The following is a 13,793-nucleotide window of genomic DNA, read 5'->3' as shown; positions in this document are numbered from 1 at the left end:
AAAGACATGAGGAAGAACATGGGCTGTGGCCACCAGAGTTCAGTCTGGTCTAGCATAGCCTTCGCATGAAAGCTCTTGTTCTATACATTCTGTAAAGCCCCGTTCAGTTTATGCTTTTGTCTCATGAGAATGCCAGCCTGGCCTATGGGTCCTTCCAGAGCCTGACCTATCTCCCTGGTATGTAGAACTACTGTGCAATCTGTATGCTTAATATCCCAGATCTAATTATCCTTTACTAGTATTGTATGTAAAGATAAGCATTTAAAATTGCATCAAGTTGGAAAATATACTTCTCATTTTTCGTGAAATACCATATTTATACTGAAAAGCTTTTATTAATGAGTACTTTGTTGAGGAGGGTAGTTATAGAAGAGTTATCCAACCCTAGGTTTTATTTTCCCTTTGTATGTGTATGGATTTGAACGAGAAAATGCTTGCTTTTATATCTGCTAAGATTAGCTACAAGTAATTGTAGTTAGCACTGCTGTAACTCCTCATCCTAATGATGCAAACAAAAATCACAAAGCACAGAGCTTTAGGTTACAGAGGTGACTCACAAAGAGTAGCAATCCATCTTGGAAGTGTTCGCAGGCCTATTTTTGGGCTGTTCTCCACACATGGCAAGGCTGAAGAATCCCAGGTGTTCTTGCTGAGAGCAAAGTGAGAGCATGAAGATTGCCCTGGGAAGCAAGAACATGCTCATTAAAGTAGGTTTCTGGTGGGAGGTGAATCCAACTGGCAGTTCTGTGTTTCTCCTTGTGGTGACCTCTTTCCTTGTTAGAGAGGGGGTCTGATGTCCAAATGCGTCCGGGTTTCATGAGCTTCAGTTCACTGGGGACCCAGAGAGGGCAAAAAATATAGCTGCCTGGTGAACCAAGAACAGTATATTGCTTATTTTGTGTATTCTATACCGTTTAAGCAATGTAAACGCTTTTCTTTTGTGAGATCCTTCTGTCCCTTGGAAGTTTGAAATGGCATATGTGAATACAGGAAACCTAGAGCTATGGCATAAATGGACTAGTCAAGTTCGCTGGATTAACGATTCCCTTATGAGACAATCACTAAACTCTTAAAAAAATGATTTGGCAAGATCAGCAGTCATTTGTCCCTCTATCATAAATGAAGATGGAATAATACTAGAGAAATTCTTCTCATAGTCTGCAGACGTAGGATGGCTGACCAGGTAGGCAGTTTCCCTAGAAACTAGGGAATTAGTCACCATATTGATTGTTTTAATCTGTCAGAGACTTATTTACAGCAAGAATACTTTGTCTTAAAGGGTGTATTTCAATGAAATGGCAAATAAATGTGTATCTTTGTGAAACCAAAAGTGAGAAATTGTATATGACAGGATTGAGAATGGCAAAGTGGCAATTTATATATGGTCAGAGAATATAATTTTATATGAAATGTAAAGGGTGTAATGTCTGTATAAGAAAACGTATGACAACTTATAGCAGTGTCAAAACCCTCAAGAATCACTGACTGTGTATCAGAAGTTAATTAAGCATTAACTTGGGCACTAAGTGTCATGAAGAAAGATCTTTTTCTCTGAAATGATATTTTGAACGACTTTTCCATCAATCAAAAGTAAGCTTTTTTTTTCCTGTCAGTATTCTAGCAGTAAATTCAAATGCAATTAAAGGTATGAAAAAATTCTCTATTATTAGCATAAAAACTAACTCTACAAAAGAAACCATGCTTTCCAAATCATTGTATTAAATGTTCTTCTTATAGAAGCAATTACATACAACTTCTTCATGATATAAATTTCCTTTCTTGTGTTCAAATCAAAGTTCTAAATCTTTGAAATTTTAATAGAAATACTTCCTATTATACTCTGGAGTCTATAACCCTGGTAAATTCACTTAATTTTTCTTTGCTTTGGTTTTCCAACTGAAAAATGAGGATCATAATATAGTTCTACTTCCTTGTCACACTATATAGAAATAAGTTAAACTTAGCATGAGTATACTATTTTTAGATGATGTGATGAATGTATTTGTATAGGTATTAATACCATCTTCAAATTTTAAATTATTACAACTGAGGAAAAAATTATTACAACTGAGGAATTTACACAATTTTCCAAGTAGGTGAAATGTTAGTATCTGATCTAAATCCTCACTGAGCATATCAGATCAGCAGAGGAAGAAATTCATAATAATAACAGATATTTATTGATTACTTTCTGTATGCCAAACACTTTATGTGAACTATTTCACTTGACTGTCATGACACTTTGAGGTAAACACTACTGTTAAGACTTACTTTAGAAATGGGAAGATTGGGACTACCAGAAGTTATGTACCTTAACCTAAATTCATCCAAATGGGTAGTAAGAAAGACCAGATTTCAACCTAGTCCTGTTTGATTCCACAGCCCCAATGTTTTAAAATGTTTATTTATTTCTGAGAGAGAGAAAGAGAGAGAAATCATGAGTAGGGGACGGACAGAGAGAGAGGGAGACAGCAGAGTGCCCCACACAGGGTTTGAACTTATGAACCATGAACCACATGGCTTGACCTTACCAACCATGAGATCCTGACCTGAGCTGAAGTCAGACACTTAACCGGCTGAGCCACCCAGTCACCCCACACAGCCCACTTCCTTAATTGCACTCCTCTGTCACTGCCTCTCCAAATTCAGGCTCCCTGTTCACATACTCCAAGACTTTGTAATGCTGCATAACGTCTTATCTCAAAATAGAAGTGGAATGCTACAGTAGCTGAGGTCAACACATAATTTCTGAGATCTTATCCCATTCCAAATTTCACACTGAAATGCCTGCCCTTTTGTCACCCATTCTTGTAGGAGAATCTGTCCATATGAGCTAGTAGGTGGGAGATATGAAAACATTATGTCTCCTGCTTTGTTAATTGTCTGGGTTTGGTAAAGAAAAATTCATTTTCTTTGGAGATGATCAAATGTTTCCCATGCAATTCATGAAAGCCTCATACAGAACATTTAGGCATTTATTCATTTGCCATCTCAAGGACAAAGTGTAACCATGCATTATTTGAAAGTTTCTTTCATCTTTGTAATTATAATAGATTTTTTTTTTCCTTTTTCACAGAGGAATATGTGATGATGGTCCAGGAAAATGACATATTAGATGCATAACTATTATGAATTATCACTGTGGAAGAAATAAAATAAATAAGCCACTCACTGATCTCATAGGTAGTACATTTTTTATTTGACTAAATATTTTAATTGTGGCAACTCTCCATAACAGTTATTTTACAAGGAAGTATGTAAGATTAATTTTTAGGGAAAGGGAAATATATATTCTCTAGAGAAGAATGATACAGTGGTCATTTTTAATATTGATTTCTTTAAAGAATGTATATTTATGTTCATTGAACATAGAAAAGAGAATTTTAACAACTTATTAATGAGGGGCACCTGGGTGATTCAGATGGTTAAGTCTCCAATTCTTGGTTTTGGCTCAGGTCATGATCTCACAGGTTCATGGGCTCAAGCCCCATGTCTGTTGTCAGCACAGAGCCTGCTTGGGATTCTCCTCCTGCCCCTCCCCCCTGTTCATACTCTCTCTCTCTCTCTCTCTCTTTCTCTCCCCCTCTCTCTCCCTCTCTCTCTCTCTCTCTCTCTCCCTCAAAACTAAATAAATACTCAAAATAATTAAACAAATAAATAAAACTTATAAATGATATGAATTGCTATGGCTTTCAGCTACAGAAAAAAATATTTTCCCCCAAATATATTACATTTAAATGTTTGAACATCCTAGAATAAGTTAGCTCAGTTTTTTTCTGGAATATGTCTATTTTTCTTAATGATATATATTATAAACAAGTGTCACAGTGAGTTCAACTCACTTTTGAAAGTCTGGAGAATACAAAATGGAGAGCTACTTAAACATCAGGGAAGAAACCTCAATTATTCAGGAAAAAACACCTTTTGTAAAAGCTTCATTTAAATGAGGATTTTTGTGTAATGTAAATGAACTCCTTTTACTAAAAGTAGACATTTACCATTGTTATTAACACTTTACCCCCAGGAGGTACACTTTTCCCAATGCTAAGTAGTAACACAAAAACACAGGATTGTTCTTCCTAGGGAAAAAAAAACTTATGTATTTAATTTATATTTATTTTATTTTGTTGCAAAAACCTTAGAACAAAAAGAAAAAATACGTCATATAAATTTTCACTCTACATAACACTAAGCTTCAGAAAGAACTTTTTTCCACCCTGCCAGATGTTTTCCTCCTTTTATTATAACAGCAGTGATATATTAAAAATAGAGAGGGGTTCACAAATGTATTGTCTCCTGCTGCCAATTTAGGATGTGTGTAGGTTTTTTTTTTTTTTTTTTTGGCAAATGAATAAAATTTACACTTGGCATCTTCTAACTGAAAAGCTGTTCTTAAAGATGCAGAGATTGTTTTTCCATTAGGCTAACTTGTGTTACTCTATTTGCCTCAACCTGTAACTGACAGCCAAGGAAAAGAGAAGATTCGCTCCTGTTTACTTCTATGAGAAAGTACTACCTAAAATGAATTTGTTAAAGTTAAATTAGTCCTATACTTTTCCAGTTATTTTTAAGTGGCTCCTAAAAAGTCATCTAAGATAAAGAGAAAAGTTGATAAAGTCTGGAAGCACAAGAGGGAACTATCCAGGCAGGAAATCTCACCATCTCAGTGCTACTTGGTGGTTGGGTGCTGGTTAGAGGTGGAAACACTCACACATATGCTCACATGCACATATATGTTCACACACACTCGTGCAAACACACATACACAGAATACACCATCTAGCAAATTTCCCTAGTGTAATTTGGAATTTCCTCAACAGATAGCATGCCATGCCAAAAAGTGGCTATATCAAATATGTTCAGAAAAGAAGTAGAAAGAAAGGCCAGTGCCCTTCCTGGAAGTAGTCCAGTGTCTGAAACCTGCTGCAGTTCTAGTAACAGATCAGTGAAGTTTCTCTCACCCATTCCTGGGCTCTTGCCTGCTACTCCTTCTCACAATGAGGCTGATAATAGCCCCAAGCCTTCACTCTGGTTTTACACACCATCTATTGGATTCATCCTGTGACTACTTCAGAGTCCCCTGGGCAGGAGCCAGTTAAATATGGGCTATTATTAAGCGGCATTAAAAGCTCAGAAAATCACTGGATAGAGAACAGGTAAGTATCATACTTAGTGCAATATTGATCTACTGATCAACACCATAAATATTGAAAGATAAATTGATGTTAAATTAAAACTCGGGAAAAAACTAATATCTTCCTAATGAAGGAAGTAAAAATTTGTGACAAAACATGCTCACAATTTCAACATTCTTAATTGCTTTTCTTTTACCCTGGCTTACTCTAGGGGTAAAGATGATATTTTAATGATCACTGCTGTTTTACACATTTTAATTATTGCTTTAAGTTTTGTACTTTTATCCGGAGGCGGTTTTATAAAGGAAACTATTTTCAACAAATAAAACACGTTACCCCAGCAAGTCTTCAGCTTAACCAGATGTACAGGTAGAACTGAGCATGGGTCCCTCTACCCTCCCACATGCCAAGAATACGTGTTAGGAAGTGTAGCCAGAGCAACATGTTAATGGATGTAACTGACAGAGTTCTCTGGCTGAGGCTGTCCTTTCATATTGCTGTGGCACCGATCACCAAAACCTTGCCTGAACTTACCATCACACAGAACCATGGAATATAAAGGGGAGGGTCAGAGGAGAGCATGATTCTAGAGCAGAGGCCAGAATAAAAGTTTCAGTGAAGTGCTTTTTAGATATGAATGGCACAGAGTGGACCCCCATTACATGTTCAAATTAGGTTAAATCCGTTTGATATAGGGAGAAGGGGAGGAGAAAAGGAACCAGAGAGCCAGAGAGCTGGGGTTAAAAATGTTGTGTATTACAGAGGCCCCTGCGTGGCTCAGGCAGTTAAGCATCTGACTTCTGCTCAGGTCATAATCTTGCAGTTTGTGAGTCTGACCTGCATCCAGCTCTGTGCTGAAAGCTCTGAGCCTGGAGCCTGCTTTGGATTCTGTCTCTCTCTCTCTCTCTCTCTCTCTCTCTCTCTCTCTCTCTCTCTCTCTCCCCCTGCCCCTTCCCTTCTTGTGCTCCGTCTCCTGTCTCTCAAGAAAATGAATAAATGTTAAAAATTTTTTTAATGCTGTATACTAAAGTAGTATTAAATGTGCTATTATTTAATAAGTAGTCAATTTTGTATATCTGATAACACATATCTCTAAGTTGTATGGCTTAAGTGCATCTCTGTTCTTTCTTTTTTGGAAGTTTTTTCTAATTACCTTTATTTCATAATTAGGAAAGTTGCCCTACCCTAGAAACTGAGATCTGCATGCTAATGAGGGAACAGCGACAACTTGAGAATTTCAAGTGAAATGAAAATTTCTTTAGGCCAGGAACCAACTTAATCAGAGTCTGGCATTCTTGTAGCTTACAATAAAGGTATCACCTCTAGTTAAAATTTGTGGTGCTCATCCCTGACCTCAGACTCGACCTTTAAAGAACATCAAATATGACAAATGAACTTTGACAGAAATATATTTAATGACTAGTTTGCTGACATCCACAGGTAAGGCAGAGAAAATTGCCAGTTAAAAAAAACCTATTTTGCATCTGGCTCTCCCCACTCTGCAGCTGCCTAGAGGACTGGGTTCCCGAACAGGAGGAGTCCTTCAGGATAAACCCTGCACCCACGCCTGGGGACCCTGAACCATTTATCTGGAGCCAACACAATGGGCCAGAGGAGTCTGCTCCCAACTTGTTAAAATGCTCTGTTTGTAACTAGGGAGATAAATATTTACTTCCCTTAACCTTTACTTGTATATGATGATTTTACTTAAGGCGTGGGAAAAAAAATCTACTTTGCAGAAACAGAAATTTTCTGTTAAATGTGTTGAGTTCAACATTAAAAACAAACAACAACAAAGACAACAAACCCCACAAACTATATATAATGAACATCTCATCTGTTATTAGTTACAGAATTAGTTCTGCTTAAATTTCTTCCTTTCCTGCTTCAGGAGTGTTTGCAAAATGCCAGTAACTAGCCTGAATGTCTATAAAATGGTATCAAAGACAACCAGCATTTAAAGACATGAGCTCCTATGAAACACCAAACAGAGCATTAATTACTTACTAAGAGCAATTAATGAAAATGACTGAATTTAAGTATGTTCAAAGACTTGGAAAAGACTCATTCCAAGTTTCCTCACAAACACAACTCCAAAATACGAATTGTGTTTGGTGTTTGATGTCTGCAGCCTAGGTTCTAGTTTAAACTTGTTATATAAGAAAGGGCTATGAAGTTATTAAGTGCACATAAGGAAAACGTTTTAGAAAATGTAATGAGTTAAAGTCTACGTTTTTTATAGTTGTGAATAGTTCACTATTGAATGATTGCCTTTCTTGATCACAGCATTTCATGACCAATTTACATGTGACTAAATTGATCTATCAGTTTGCAGAATCCATTTTCTGGTTTGGTAACAGAAACAATGCTTTTTTTTTTCTGTTCCCCTAAAACCTTGTTATTCAAAATGTAATCAGTGGACCAGTTGAATCTACACTGAGACTGTTAGAAATGCAGACTCTCGGGCTCTACCCCAGAGCTTCTGAATCAGAAACTGGATTTTAACAAGCACTCTAGATGATTTATGTGCACACTACATTTTGGGAAGTACTGATCTAAAACACAGCCACCCATGTTCCTTACAAAGGAAAGATGGGTTTCTTAATTCTCAGAACTAATTTAAAAAGTGAAACCAAAAAATGTTCTTTAAAATTCTATATTTTAAACTTTTTATTTTTAATCAATTCAATATAATGAGTATAACAGACTTTGAATGTGACTCTAATTTTTTCTAGAAATCCCTCCAATGCAGTTGTAAGTTCATTGTAATAGTCCCAAACAACATATAAAAAACAAATCAAAAGTTACAGAATCAAAGAAAAATTCTTGGTGACAGACATCACAGCAATGGCGAGTTTTGTCTGACAGAATATTTTTTACATGGGCCAGGTTGATTATTTTGTCCTCATTTATCAAACACTTTGTGCCTCGTATGCAGTATTTTCAGAATTCATGATAACAGAATTATGCTGTAAATCCTCCAGCAAAATCATGAAAAACTTTGCTCAGAACAAGAGTAACCTGTATGGGCTGCGATGGTCCTTATGGAAGTCTGCAAAACAGAATTCAGGGTTTGCTCATTTTTACAGAGATAGAACAACTGCTATGTTTATTCTGACATAATCTGCCTTCACTTTCTGAAATAAACTAAAATTCCTAATGAATAATATGCCTGAATCCAGAAGAAAATATTATTTAAATGATAATTGAGAATTGTGATAGAACATTTTATTGTCAAATCATGAAGTCAGATTTATTTTGTTCACTTACATGTGCCAGTTACATATTTTCAACCTAAAGTTAAATATATAATGGATCATCGTCGAGCCTTTAAAAAGAAGTTTCAGGGGGGAAAAAATTAAAGGACAATAGTAAACAAGGGACAAAACTTAGAGGACAATTTTTTGAATTTCTCAAATGTTTAACATAAAGAATTTATTATTTTGTAATAAAAAACCTTTTATTTTAAAAGAACAAAAAAGTTGTTTCAACTCTGGGTAAAACTACAAGATAATTGCATTAAAATAAAGTGGGCATTTCTGATTAGGGTTCTCCTCATCTGCCAACTGTCCATAATATCAAATATTTTAAACTTAGAGATGCTTAAATGAGAGTTAATCAGAGGGAAACTGCCTCATGTAATTAAACTTGTTAAGCAGTCACATGAAGTCTAACCAGAAGTGGTATAATATATATAACAGTCTGTCCCTTTTTTTTGACTTTGTACATTACATAGATAGATAGATAGATAGATAGATAGATAGATAGATAGATTCTTCAAACAAGAAAGCATAGTTTTAATTACAGTTTCCCCTCACAGACCTTCAACTATCACTATTTCCTACTGAATAAATTCTAATTCCTTAAATTCAGCTACAAAGTCTTTCATGCTCTTGTCCCAAACTATCTTACCAGGTATCTCTCACTATTTGCAATCTTCTCTTTTCTTTGCTCCAACCAAACCAAAGCATTTGCTATTTCCCTATATAATCTGGGTCTTTAAATTCCATATTTATCTTCACACTCTTCCTGTTGATTGGCATATTCTTTCTCCAATACCACTTCACCAGCCCCCCAACCCCCTACCATACCCCAAACTGCCAAGAAACTTCCTACTCTATCAGGAGGCTCATAGTCTCCTGTAACAGAATACTCAACTAACTGTGTCTTTAAAAATATAGTAATGTATTGCCTTACATAGCAACAGCTACTTTGCTATCTTCACTTTGGCCATTGTCTTCAACTTTTTTTCTATATAGTCGCACGATAGCTGCCACTGCTCCAGGTATCACATCCTCACATATGTATGTCAAAAGGAATGGGGAGAGGAATTCCTCTCCTATGCCTTTTCTTAAGAGAAAAGGAAAACTCTTTCCAGTACGCCCTTAGCAGACCTCTGCTAAGGTGCTAATTGAAAGGAATTACCCATGCTCATTCTCTAGTTTTAAAGAAGATAGAAATGTTAACATCTACATTTTCAGGCTCCAACAGGGGAAGAGGACTGTACTGTCCAGAAGGAGGACCAAGGTAGGTGATGGCTATTATGTAAACAACCAACAATTGGCTCTAGTTCTCCAAAGCCCAGGTCTAATGACATTTACTCCATTAAGCCTTCTCCAAGTCATCCAGTAAAAATAATCTCTCCTCTGGCTTCACCCAACACTATGTATCTTTTATATTCACATTTTGCTTTGTATTATAATGCTTTGTGTGCTTGCCGCTTGCCTAATTTCAACTATGAGAACACATGGACTCTATATTCTTTATCTTTTATTCTTCATATCCTCCAGCATAGTCCTTGACCTTAGAAGGTCTTGAATAAATATTTCCTGAACTGAAAACCTCACTAATTTGAACCACAGATGATTCACTTTAGCTACAGGGGAAAAAGAAACAACCCAAAAGGAAACTTAGGACTTTCACCATATTGGCAATTAATATAAACTTTGCTTTTCAATAAGCAAACTACATGGGTAAGAGTCAGAAACAAAAATATAGAGGGGTTGATCTTACTCCCTTTACTGACCACACACACAAAAAAAGGATTCCTGGAAAAAATGCTATTTTCTCAAGACTGGTCTACTTGCGACTGGATGGATGAATAAGGCTTCCAAGAGCTCATCCTAATGGGATCCCAGACTCAAGACAACTTAGACCAAAAGGTTTAGAGCTGCCTACTAGGAATGGAGGACCAATGAGCTAGAAGCATCCTCAGTTGCTAAGGACTTCATAGAGAAAGGCTGCCGTAACACTCCTGAACTTTCAGTCTTTAATTTTTTAAGAGAAATAAATTTTCTTTCACTGAATTTTCTGCCACTCACAGATGAACCTAATCTAAATTCATTCACTCGGTCTCCCTGGAGACTATTTTACTTGTCAGAGTCTTTGGAGCTGGTTAGGGAGTCATTGCCAGTAGGAAGGTCCTCTTGAGTCCAGCCTCAGTCCAGCTTGGAACTCAACTCAACTTGAAGATTGGCCAAAACTAGTTCCATCTAGTCAAGTAGTACCATACACTGTCTGCACTCACTTCTGTTGATGAAACTGGCTGCACATCTAGTTTCTCAAGCAAAACAAAGGACAGTAACAAATTGTCAGAGATCTTAAACATCAACATTGCTGATTATGTTTAGTAAAATGCCATTTTTTTCTACCTCAGAGCTGAAAAAATTAAGTCAGGCCTTCCCAATGCCAAAGCAACTAGCCTCTAACCAAAGAGTAGATGCGATACATGGAAAAATCTGACTTAATGGTTCCTTGCTTTTTATTTATACTGCTACATCTTTTACCAAAGATCCTCATACTAAAATTATTATGACCTGGATAAGCAAAACAGTTAAGTAGAGGGGAAGAAAGGTCACTCTAAAAATGAATTTTGTATTTTATCCAGAAGGTCAAGTTAATTGAAACAGTTGTTTCTTTGGACTGAGCAGTGATTTTGTTAATATGACCAATGAAGCCAGTTAAAATAATATATTAGTTTGTAAAAACAGATGCAAGTGGTCGAAAAATATCCTTATTGCAGTTTCCATAGGTAGCTAAATCCCTAAAGCTAGGCCTGTTACAGATACTAGGATTAACACCCTGGCAGACACACAAGAAGGGCAGAAGTGCTTTTTCTCAGCTTCTCCCCACAGATGGCAATTGTCCAGCCAAGATTAAGTTGAAAAGACATGAGAAATTATTCTGAACTGTAACAGGGAGAATTTCACAATCAGCTGATTCAAATGGAAATGCAGACCTCAGATCAGATAACTAAGGTCAAAACATTCAAGAAAAGACTTGAAATGTCTGATTTATCTGATTCAAAATTGCTCACAACTAACTTTCACTTTGTGGAAAGCACTTCTCAAAAATTAATGGCAACCAATAGTATAAAATTGATTATTTAACATCACGATGGATGAGCACCTGAATGGCTCAGTCAATGTCCAACTTAGGCTCAGGTCATGGTCTCACAGCTCATAAGTTCGAGCCCTGTGTCTGGCTCTGTGCTGACAGCTCAGAGTCTGGAGCCTGCATCGGATTCTGTGTCTCCCTCTCTCTCTGCCCCTCCCCCGCTCACACACACTCTCTCTCTCTCTCTCTCTCTCTCTCTCTCTCTCAAAATGAATAAACATTAAATAAAATTTTTAAAAAGTCACAAGGAAATCCTTGAACCCATTTAGATATTGAAAGTAAATAGTTAACACTACTCGTTTTTTCCAAAAGTGCCTCTTTTATAATCTACTGTGATTTTTTTCTAATTTTAGATTTGCAAATGAAATTAACTGGTGCTCTTTTCCATACTCAGTATCTTATTCAGGGCCTTATATTATCACCATTTCTTCACATACATTAAATACTACTGAAGTGTAATGATTTTGTGTTTATAGTTTAACATCAAAAAATGAAAAAAACTAAAGACTTTGAAATTGAAATTAAATTATTTGGGTCACTTACCCTATAATCCCATACACCATCTTTGTTATAGAGAAACTTGCCATATTCCTAATTTCTCTAAGAATATATAGCATTGTGGTGACCATGGTACTTGTGAGAAACAGTATAGCACAGTGGTTGAGATGTAGACTCTGGAGACAGATTTAAACTTTAAGACCTGGGGTTCATATCCTAGCTGTACCACTTACTAGTGTGTGAACATAAGCACGTTGTTGAACCTCCCATGTGCCTCACTTTCCTCATCTATGTCATTTGTCCCATTATGTCTCATTAAAAGGCAAAATGATTTAATATTAATATAGCACTAAAATGGTGCCTGGGGCATATTAATATTACATAATGAATTATGAAATATGTCACCTATTAAATAAGAATCACTTCCTTAAGTAATACAAAATGTCTCGGCAGTATGTAGTATATACCTAATTTAAAAATACCCTAGCCTTATGTGACCAATTTACTCTAAGGACCATTAGAACATAATACACCCAAAGTTTAATTTGATTAGCCAGCATTAAATTATTAAGATTGCAGATTTGTTCAGGCAATCTCTCTGGTGAAGTCATCCTCATTAGACATCTATCAAAAATGGAAGACAAAAAGGGATAGATTATGGAATATTCTGACTGTTAGTTACATAGAGTTACTCTCCATTTATTCATTCAGAGGTCAAAGTCCTAAGAACTGACCTGCTAAATAGCAGCAGCATCTTTAGATTTGACCAGGAAAGCTTTTAACTTTTTTTTAAATCTGAGTAAAAAACCAATATAAAGGACCATTTTACCTAACTACTGAAATCATCACTTGTCTCCTGTCTCCCCTTTCAACACTGTCAGATTATTCTTCCTGGATTAAAAGGGTAGTAAAGAGATTCCATTTTTTTTAACCTTTGACCTCTAACACTTTCAAGCCCTACTTCTCACTTTTCATCTCTTGCCCCACGTCTGGGTAAAACAGCAAGAAGGCCCCAGCACTCCTTTCCTTGGTAGGGTGGAGTGGGATGGCAAGCCATAGTAACCCTGGGAACCCTTACCTTGGCCCCACGCCCTAGCTGCAATAAAAATCAGAGACATTCTCTGCTTAAGCCATTCTAGACCAGCTTGGATGTTTCCTTTCTCCAGAAAGTCCCACTATGTAAGTTATAAATCTATTCATACTCTTGGGGAGGGCGGGCTGTCATCAATCTTAAAATCCAAACCAATTTCATGGGGGGGTTTGATCCCAGCCTCCATGGGGCAACCAAAAACAACTGGAGCAGCAAGCAATGTTGTGTAGTTGATGACCACATGACCACCTTTGAAGGAAGTCTTTCTTCTTTTGCTTTTGGCTTGCTCACTGGCTCTGATGCAAGCTGGGAAGCATGCACTTGGAAACATGCTGCTGCCTGTTGTCAAACTCGTGCTTTGAGTTGTGCTGTGGCAGTGCTGCATGTGCCGAGTCCTAGAGTTTCTGTTTATAGATTTAACTTAAATTGGGAGTTGCAATAATTGGAGTTTAGGTACAGGATTATGAGGTTGGTAGTGGGGGGTGGGGAGGGGAGGGAATTGCAGATCTCCTTAAAGTGGTCCTAAGTCATGTATCTTGGTCCAGATAAGTATATCTCAGACTGAATTCTTTCCAAATTCTAGCATAAGCTATGACCTTCACTAGGCTCAGGGGACAGCTCTTACCCTGTGACCATTGGTTGTATATACGCCCCTCTAGGGTTCTCAGAGGAAA

General features: G+C 36.8%; 1 long non-coding RNA gene across 1 annotated transcript in view; it reads right to left on the bottom strand.

Moving 5' to 3' along the window:
• Window positions 1–13,793, bottom strand: part of LOC115296834 — a 34,097-nt gene that overhangs the window by 15,905 nt on the left and 4,399 nt on the right. The window contains exon 3 of the long non-coding RNA XR_003911084.1: window positions 558–680. This is a non-coding gene — a long non-coding RNA (uncharacterized LOC115296834). The remainder of the gene's footprint in view (window positions 1–557; window positions 681–13,793) is intronic.

Source organism: Suricata suricatta, chromosome 7 (genome assembly GCF_006229205.1).
Source record: "Suricata suricatta isolate VVHF042 chromosome 7, meerkat_22Aug2017_6uvM2_HiC, whole genome shotgun sequence".
NCBI classification, from domain to species: Eukaryota; Metazoa; Chordata; class Mammalia; order Carnivora; family Herpestidae; genus Suricata; species Suricata suricatta.
Note: the sequence above shows the minus strand (reverse complement) of the source record. Positions and strands in the feature narration are given on the sequence as shown.